Genomic DNA, 10,863 nt, shown 5'->3' with positions numbered 1-10,863 from the left:
GACTCTGTGGATAAGACACTTTCACTTGAATTCAGTAAATATGCAGCAACAAAGTACTGTAATCAAACAAACAAAACTGATTTCAAATAAACAGTAAACCGTAATAAAAATAAACTGACTGCTCACAAAAGCATCTAATTTGAAGCACCTTCCAGATATTTGCTCTCCTAGCGGTAGGCTGACACCCCTGAATCCAGGTACTAGTAAGCGCAGTTTTCCTCAGATTACTGTAAAGTTCATCCATGCAGCACCCCATTCGCTTATTATGCAGCTTTGCCCAGTTTACTGCTTATTCCAGTTTTACAGTGATTTTGGACCTCAACTAACATTTTTTTTCTTTAAATACTTTTTCGTTTGGTTGTTTTATTTAATTTAGGTCAACACTACAGTGGGTCTACACAGACAAATTTAAAAGACGCAATAGACTCAACAATTATTATTTTTTAACTAAAAAATGTCGTGCTTCAGCTTGTTACTTCTGTGTGTTTGCATATGCCTTTTTGTATTAGCAACAGCACCTTTCATCAATAAACCATTTTAGAAACTACGAAATATGAAAATGCGGTTATCCCTACTGAGAGCTGTCAGAATCAATCAGGTAAGTTTTACTATATTCAAATTATTAAGCAATGTTAATATGAACCATCTACATGCAGAAAAGTGCGTGATGACCGATGAGCTCTGGAAAATGCCACCAGCTTATGGTAAGACTGTCAGCGTTTTTTCATTATACAAACATTTTGGATTCGTTTGGGTTTTATCTTTTGGGAAAATCATAACTATTGCATCCATAAACTTTCTGCAAAGCTTTTTTTATGTTACTTTGGCATCTCAACTGTGAAATATTGATTATTGAACTATATTTAGGGCTTCTAGTTCTCAGTTTTTATTTTTGATCATGTGATGGCCCTTTAAACATATTTTGAGCCGATTCGCTTTCTTAATCAAACACTAATTACCAAAGGAAGTTGTTTCTTTTTACCCCCATATCTTGATTGAGTTAACAAATGACGTGCATTGATCTCACCTGATTTTATCTGCACCTGCATTTCATACTGGCTCCAATCGCCACATTCAGCTTATTAATTTCCACTGCGTTAGGTTCTAGTAGTGCGTCGCTAATTTAAACAGTCTGGTATTCAGTTAAGGCTTAACAACTGTTAATTAAGGTTTAAAGGAAGTGAGAGAGATGGAAAATAAAAACGAAAACTAGAAGCCCTAACTATATTCGATGTTGCCATGGAAACAGAGTGCTATATTTAAAAGAAATATGTACATCATGGTGCTCCCTGGTCAGCAGCTTCATAAAAACAAACAGTATTGTCAGTCTCGCTAGAACAAGCACAGTACAACGGAGAAGACGTAATACATTCAAAATAAAGATATTGTTCAAAGTCTTCACCAATATATACATATAGGGCTGCTGCTGCTGTGTGTGATTGTGTGTGTGTGTTATCAGTCTTATCAAAGAAAAAGGTACTGTTTGTTCTTTTTCTCTCTGTTTTTCAGCCGGTAAGCAGCTTAGCTGTCTGGTTTATTAGATTAGGCTCCAGTGTTTGCTTAGTTAGTGCTCAAAAAGGAGATAGGTGTTTTTGATTATTTTGTTTGAACATAGCACGCGAGCGCTTTAAAACTTCAATTCAGTGTTGAATGTCCATGTTTTTTTATTTATTCTCCATTCTACTGTGCTGGTTATAGTAAGAGTGATAATAGAGGTGGTTTGTTTTTAAATGCTATTCGCTTTAGAAACATGGAATATATAAAATAACATTGGTCTTGGGCTGTATTATTGTGTGATACTGATTTTAGTGGATTTCTATTTTACTGTAGCCTACTTAGTATACAATTAACATAAAACAGAACACACACTACCAAAATAATCCTTTTTAAATTGACAAGAACATTTGACAGTGTGCTTATTGCAGTTTTTTAATTCTTTTTTTGTAGTCGTTTCCTTTTGTTTTTGCCATCCAAATTTGTGTTTCTTTTTATTTGGAGGGTCCAGAGGTTGGGCAGGTTTAATTTTTGATGGTTTAAAAATCGTGTAGTTATAATAGGCATTTAGGTGTTATGATATTAATAGACATTATGATGACAAAACTCTTGTCAAGTGAACGTCTTTGTTGTTGGAAAGTAAATGTGACAATTATAGAATGTCTTTTGTATAATTGTATGCCAAGATCCGGTGTTGTAGGGAATTAGTAGACTGGGGGGAAAAATGCAAAAGGAAGGGGCAGCAGCATTTTGATTAAAGGAGAGGTTAACTACATTAATCAACTTTTTCTTTTGCATTTATTTTCGGTCTGTAAAATATATGTGCGATGCAAAGTGTTCAGTTATACTGTAATTTACGTTTCTCTTTATACTAGGCCTAGTGTTAAATGCTTGTCAGCTTTCTTCTGCCTGTAAAAATGTTGTTGTTAATCAGATGCAGTTGATGTATAAGCGCAAAGATTTATTTACTGTATATTAAAAGGTTTCACACGTATAAATTTGTCAATTGATTGTAGTATTGACAGGTCTATTATTATTTTGTCAGTAGGCCTACGTTAACTATCACAGTTTACAAAGACGAAACGTTAACATCCTAGTTAAAAAGACATCAAACATGACAGCTGAATTAGTAAACACATTTATTTTTTTTGTTTAAATAGGAACAGAAGTTTTGTCATGCAGCCTGTATACCTAGGTTAGGAAAATAAAAATGAGAGCTCTCTGTAAAAATAAATGAAAGAACAAAGCGCATAATAAATAGTACAAGTGCATCAGTGATAGCTGTGCATCGTTGCCTAAGTTAGTAATCGCAGCATGGATCTCAATTTTATCCATAACTGAAAATCGTGCTTTAACTTTTTGATAATCGCTTGCATATATCCTTACAGTACTGCTTAGATGTTAAACGTGTAATAAAACATCTCGAGTTTCTGTGACATTTGTTAAACAAACAGATATATAAATGACACTGACAAAGTTAATTTAAAATAATTTATTTTTAGTTAATATATCTGATCTACTAATTTCCCATACGTAGTACTAATAGGCGTAAACCTCAGAACGATGGAACCTCCACTTCAAATTCTAGACAGCGATCCACTTTTCCTCAGTTTACTCATTCCCAAGGACATCACCAATAGCTTTCGGCTTTCTGGAGACCTGGGGAGGACGGAAGCCAATAGGGAGTGAGAAGAGGCGGGACTAAGTAGCACAAGAGAAAAGAAAAAAGGGGAGATCTGAAATGTTTCACTACACCCATACAGTTTAGTTTAATGAAAACAAAACGTTGGATATCTGGCACAGAAACAGTACATTGTATCGCATATGCAATTTTATTTCTGTATGTGTGTGGGCTCCCCTCTGGTGTCGGGGCTGGGGGCCCTTGCCCAGGTCGCCCAGGTGCTGACGCCGGCCCAGATCATGTGCAGAAGTGATGCAGGTACATTAAGCCTTACATGTGCAATATGTAAGTCTATAAATTAATTATGTTGATCGTGATTTCACTCATAAAGATACATTGAACAGGTCTATACCTGCCTTTACATTGATATTAGGATACACAAACTGTTAAACAGTTCTAATAAAACACAAAAGGGACCAGAAGTAATTGTGCATGTAGGTACCAATGACATAACAGATAGAAAATCAGAAGTGATGAAACAAAGATTTCAATTTAAACTAAAACTGAAAGAGCTGCATTGCAAACCCATTCTTTCTGGCCTACTGCCTGTTCTTGGCAGAGGTGATGAACAACATAGTAGAATTTCATCAATAAATAATTGGTTAGCTGGCTGGTGTGTTCAAGAACAGATAGGATTCATCAACAACTGGGACTGTTTAAAAATAAAAAATAAATAAAAAACTATCGTAAAGATGGGCTTCATTTGAACAAAACTGGAGCAAGTAGGCTCGCTACACATTTTGAAAACTACCTAAAATGTTTTTTAGATTAAGATATAGGGAAGGGCAAAGTATTAGTTAAAACTTTATTCAGCAAAGACAGTCCCAATTAATTAATCTCCAGAAGGCTTATCCCATTGAAACTGTCAGCTTCTCATGATCGAATCACTACTACATTCTTTACTAAATACTCAAACGATTATGAACCCTGTAGTACTTACACCAATCTTCTTCAAATCCCTATTCATTGAACTACACAGCTTGCATGTGATAATACAATAATACATCTGGCTTTATTTATTGTTAGAGCTCTCTCTAACAAATTGCTATTCATTTATTATTTTATTAAGGATTCTAATCTGGATTTTCTAGCATTAACTGAAACATGGCTTAGGGCTGAGGTCAATGTATCCATGATCAAGGCTTCTCCTAAAAACAACTCCTTAACTCCTCAGAAAGCACGCTCTTTTGGGAGGGGAGGTGGACTCGCCTCTAACATTCACAACAAATACATAATCAAACAGATATCTTTCAGGGAATATTCATCCTTCGAATTATTAACCTTAACTGTAATTAATGAATTGGGTATTCTTCTTGCAATTATATACCGTCCGCCTAAACTAAAGGAGTTTTTTTTTTTTTTTTTTTTTTACTGAATTTGGTGTGTTTTTATCAATTGTCTGTCAGTTTTATGATAGGATTCTCATACTGGGGGACTTTAATATCCATATTAATATTACATCAGATCCTAAAGGTTCTGAATCTTTGGAGCTATTTGATCCCCTTAGGTTTTGTTCAGCATGTTCAAGGTCCAACGCATAACTGTGGCCATACTTTAGATTTGGTAATTTCCCCCTGTCTGGTTGTTCAAAATGTTACAACTACAGACCTCGCTATCTCTGATCATCTTGCAGTCTTCTTTGAGGTTATATTGCCCTTCGCTGTAAAGAGCCAGGATCCTATAATCAAAACTCTGGTAATCCAGAAACTACTGTAAAGTTTCGTAAGATTTTAAACTTAAAGTTATCACCAGTTAATCAGTCCTTAGATGAGCTGGTTAATACCTACAATATCTCTATGGCTAAGATTTTAGATACTGTAGCACCAGTTAAAACTTGTTCCAAAAGAAGCACACCGTGGTATGATGACTCGTATACTTAAATGCGAGGGTTGTAAACTGGAACGTAGATGGAAGGGTACCAATCTGCATGTTCATTACCTTGTTTGGAAAAACCATCAGCTTAAATATAGGAATGCTTTCTTACTGCGTCTATAGATATATTAATAAATCCACCTACTAATGCTACTACCTCCACTACTGGGGCTAATATTAGTTGTAGTAACTAAAATAAAATAATTAACATTAGAGATCATATTTCTCAGAATCCTTCTAGTGTGGACCATTCTTTACCTGACCTAACTAGACCTGATAGAATTACAGTGGAGGCTTTACAAGACCTGACTGCATTAGTTACACATATGAGACCTACTACATGTTCCCTTGTTCCAATTCCTAACAAAGTATTAAAAGATGTGTTTTGTGCCATTAATACACACATCCTATCAATTATAAATGAATCACTTTTCTCTGGTAGAGTTCCCTCTGCATTTAAGGTTGAGATGATAAAGCCTTTGCTCGAAAAACAACCTTGATCCTAAAGCACTTAGGAACTATAGGCCATTATCCGATCTCCAATTTTCAGCCAAGGTTTTAGAGACTTACTGCCAACCAACTTTATACATGTCTAGCTTGTAATACTGTATTTGAGTAATACTGTATTTATTTCAATCTGGATTTCATGCTGCGCATAGCACAGAGACAGCCCTTGTTAGGGTAATAAATGAGATCTTGATTAATTCTGACTCTGGCTTCCCTTCAATTGTAATTTTCTTAGATCTTAGTGCTGCTTTTGACACAATAGAACATCCCATTCTATTAAATTAGCTTGAAAGTTTAGTGGGGTTGTCTGGAGGTGTTCCATCCTAGTTTAGGTCTTATCTTTCCAATAGGTTCCAGTTTGTCTCTATAGGGGAGAGTGCCTGTGTTCTGCAGGGCTCTATTCTAGGTCTCCTGTTATTCTCGATATGCTTCCCTTAGGTGATATTTCCATTAATGTTATGCAGAAGACACCTAGTTATATTTATCCATACATCCAGGCAATCCTTCGACTGAGGTGATATTATCTGCTTGTTTTGCTGACAGCAAGCGTTGGATGTCATATAATTTCTTAATGCTGAGTTAGGATCAAACAGGGGTCATGCTTGTGGGCTCACAGCATCAACAAAAAAAATGATGAATTATGTAAGTTAGACATTAACAGTCTCTCATCAGAATTAAAATTAGAAATTTGCTTGTGGTTCCTAGGGTCAACAAAAGTAATATGGGAGATTGGTGACTCCCAATGTGATAAGATTGATTTAGCACAATAAGGGCCGGGTTTATGAACATACAGATGCAAAGAATTAAACTAAGAATTTAATTTGTAGTAGTTTTTTTTTTAATTTGTAGTAGTTTTTTCCTTCCAATTGTGTATAACAAACTGGTTGGAATCTAAAATCAGAGTGCTGTAAAGTAGTTGCTTTTCCCTTCTAACAGCGTATAACAGCATTGTTAGAAGAGAATCACAGAGCAGTAAAGTAATCTTTCCGCAAACCACGTTTATCAAATATTTATTGCCGCAGTGTTTGGTTTCTTGTGTGTTTTAATGGTGTATAACTGCAGGCTTTCCAAGTTAGAAAGTATAGTCATGTCTGTAGTTTCAGATTCAGACACTGATGTCATGGTGTAGATGCCTAGATTGGAAGTTGCTTCCGAGCAGGGGCTATATGAATATTTGGTAGAGCTGATTAAACAGGAAACACCAGGGGCTCCCGATCCAGGGGATCTTGTCGTTTCCCCCACAGAGTTGAGTCTTAGGAGGGCTCAGGAAGATGTGTTTCAGCTCAAGTCCTATTAGTGCAATTGTTACCATAGCGTATCTATCAACTAAAAGGTTGGACTTGGCACAGGACAAATGTCAGGTGGTACAAGAGAGATGTCAGGTTTTAAGGAGCAAAAATCAAGAGTTGATTGGACAGCTTCAGGCTGTAACTTGAGAATCAGGCTTTGAGGCGAGAGCATGCTAAGCTTAGAGATGAAACAGCAGCCGAAATTCAAGATCTGAGGATTAGCCTGGATAGGTGTCAACTGTGTAACACACAGTTTAACAAAGCAATGCATTGGAATAATGAGGTGTAAGGTGTTTTGATCTGTGAAAAGGCTGCAGTAAAACGTAGAATTGAAGAGTTGGAACATGAGAGAGCAATGGTAATTTGGGATAGAACTAAAGCTGATGCTGAGGAGGTTGAGTTTGCAGCCCTGCCTCCCCGAAACCCTCAGGCTACCACCCCAGGTTTTCAATATCCCAGAGATACCCACACTACACAGTTCTAACAAAAAACAGTAATCATATACTGTAGAAGATAGGGATGTAAATATCATTTAAAAAAAATACTGTTTAACGTTTAAAGTCTAACCGTTAAGGAGTTAATCTGATGGGCGATACTAAATTTTTCCCAGCGTTGGAGAAAACACGTTCTGAAGGCACAGACGATGCATTCCAATGAAGGACAAGGCTCCCTGAAGTAATTATGCAGTTTGTTTTCTACTATATTATCCTAACACTTATAATAACACTTTTCTAGTCGCGAGGTTACAGTCTGTCTCACAGGAACATGGTATTCAGGTTCTGCAAAACTCATCAATGCACGAAAACCTGTACCCTCAACAAAACTTACAGGCAGTATATCTGTAGTGATCATGGTACACAGCAACTGTTAGTTTTTCGGCACGTTGTGTGTTGCATTTCCTTGCGCCAGAAACAAAAGCTGTCAGTGTTTGATTTTTGTCGTCTTCACATGAAACAGAGGGATGTTTCAGCTTCAAATGGTTCAGCATTGCTCCAATGCTTTGTATACCTCAGCTCTGTATTACACAGTTTACATTTCACTGTGACAGCTGTTATTTTTGTGAAATGATTCCAGGCTTTACTTCTTATCGATCGCTCCATCTTCAAACTATGGATGCCCGTACTGCTCTGGAAAAGTATTTACCAAATATTGCGATAACAAGAGGGGACGTAGTTTTTTTATTTTGAGTGATGGACATGTAAAGCAACCTATCCACTTGCGCCCTGAAAGATGAGACGTGATTTGAGATGCGGAGGGCTATTGCTAAGGCTCCGAAACGTGGCAACAAGTAAGACGCCGTTTGAAAGCTTTGTTTCTGTAGTTTCAGTTTAAAGTTTGGTGAGACAGTGCAACGAAATTAATGCGGCTGAGTTTAAAAATAGCAACTAAAATATATTAATGGTAAGACATATACTTAACGTTATGATAAATACTTAACGTTTAACCGTTTAATATTTTACAACCCTAGTAGAAGATACAGGAAACTTTGAAGAAGCTGACTACTAAGCAGCCCTAAAGTGACATGGGTGTCAGCACTGCCCAAAGACAGAACACACAGCCTACAGCACCAACAGCTACCTCCACATGACTAGATGGGGAACAAATGCAGCTTCCCAAGATGAATACAGTCAGGCAGAGAGGAGCCACTGAAACAAAGTGAGGTGGGAAGCATGGAAATGCATACTATGTCAGACCTGGGTGATGTTACAATACCGGGAATAAAGTTTGGAGATATCATAATCAAAGGTAGTCGATCATATTTTTCAATTATGATGCAGGGAGCTGTAACGTGTGAGGCGTTACAGGATTTTTTTGCAGATGGTACATTAATGACTAAATTTGAATCGGGTAATAGGAGACTCAAATAGACAGGAGAGACTGACACCCAGCAAGCAGGAGTTTCATAGCTATATCAATGATTGTATCCACCCCCTTGGAATTAGATGGGTGTGTTTTGAGTTTGGGAAACTCAAAGTTACCCATCCTTTGTATATTACAAGTGCAGCCGCAGAAAAGTTGTTGGTTGAGGCGAATCTATTGATGAAACTCTGACTCCTGAGTGATTGCAGTGATAAGGTGTTGTGGGCTGGTGTAAAGAAACCAGTGTCCTACAAGAAACCTACAAGTTCGGGAAGTGAAGTAGGTTTGAGGAAAAAAAAAAAGGTGTATAGAAAGAGAAGGGTCCGTTTTGAATGTAGTTTATATTGGCCCCCTACAGCCCTTAAATATGAGTGGAGTTCGTGGACCTGACAGAAAAACAGCTTAAGCAGACCAACCCCTCCCCCAAAAAACCAAAACAATAAGACCTTGCAGGGGCAATTAATGTCTCCAGTATCCGTAGCTGACAGGATTGAAGGCGGTCATGGGGCCGACGGAGGCTCGATGCAAATACATGTCCCTCTTCACCTCACAACGGACAGGATGTGTGCATGTGTGAAAGTAGAAAGTACTAAAGTGGCTGATACTGTTGTAACTCCACAGTATGAGAACACTTTGGTCAGTGAGTATTATCTGTTTAATCAGACTCAGGAGAGTAACCCACAGCTGGTACAGGTAAACAAAAGAGAAATGTTAAATGACATCCCCCATAGTAAACACCCTGTCCTCAGCATAAGTATTAGTGCTATTGATGTTGGGATTGGAGATTGGATGTTTACGCATTAATTGCATGTAGTTGGAGGCTTGCCAGTAAACTGTGTGGTTGGAGACGACTATCTCATAAGGACAGGGGCATAGGTTGACTTTAGATCAGGTATACTGCATGCAAGGGTTAGAGACATACATGACACTGACATAGGCATGGTTGTGGGTGAGTCATTTTATGATATTGAATTGACCCTTCCCATGGTAGGACCTTGTCCTGAATATTTGGAAAGTGGGGACGAGAAGGCTAAACCCCGCCAATGGATTAAAGTACATTATATTAGCAAGAATGAGTCAAAGCCAAGTCCTGTTCTCTCCCCTCGTAGAACAGGATGACATGATGACTCTCACAGCCATACACCAAGCAATGCAAGAAATTGTACAGCCCTTGCAAATGCATTTAGCGTACAGTTTAGGAAGTGCCATGCCAATATATGTGGATACAAGGGCAAGAGAAGCCGCCTTTTTGTTTAAATTGTTTAAATTGCTGGTGGTGGAATCAGTGAATGTCTATCGATTGAAAGCTGTCTTGAACATCGGGTTCTGGCAAGGTGATAAGCATGTGCAGTTAGTCACACCACCTGTGGTTGCGTATCAAGATGGCAGTCCTAATCTCTATTTGGTCCCTAACTTAGAAATGGGCAGCACTATTAGGGCCCTAGCAAACCCTTTATTAGGGATACAGCTCAGATATTGTGTAGTTTGAGGAAAGATGCTACTGCTGAGAAATGCAAAGTTACTGTGGGGGGGTGGGGGCGGCAGGCAAAAGCCACAGTTGAAATCGCTAATGCTCAATGATTCATGAGCACCCTGCAACAAGAGTTTAAACTGTCATATGACAAGAAGGATACTGTTAAAGTTATTAAACCACTGGCACACCCTGTGTTACTCATGGTGCCGAGGGGGGCGATTGCCCATATTGGAGATTTAGCCCTTTATTACTTGGAGACTTTTTCACAAGGCAAAAGTTGAAATATTAGATGTATTTAGAGGATACAAGTTTCAAATAAACCCAATGTGTGTGATCTTTCTACTTTTCTTCTAGATTTCTATGTATGTATGTATGTATAGATATATAAATATATTAACCTTAGTTTGATATACACATACTTTTATGGTTAAGATATGTACTGTATACATATATCTATATAGCAAATGCTAAGAAATTCATCAAGTTTCACTAAAAGAGTTAATGTGACTTTGAATGTGTTGTAATACAAGTCTGTGTGAGGTTTACATTGTCATTCTTGAACTTCAGAAATAAGTTCCCAAACTAAAGGGGGGGATGATGTGGGACATATATAATAATACATGAATGTGAATTAGAAATGTAACTGGATTCATTAAATGAAACTGTGTTTTGAGAAACAAGGCAAA

The sequence above is a fragment of the Polyodon spathula genome, chromosome 3, assembly GCF_017654505.1.
Source record: "Polyodon spathula isolate WHYD16114869_AA chromosome 3, ASM1765450v1, whole genome shotgun sequence".
NCBI lineage: Eukaryota > Metazoa > Chordata > Actinopteri > Acipenseriformes > Polyodontidae > Polyodon > Polyodon spathula.
This window is presented reverse-complemented; position numbering follows the sequence as displayed.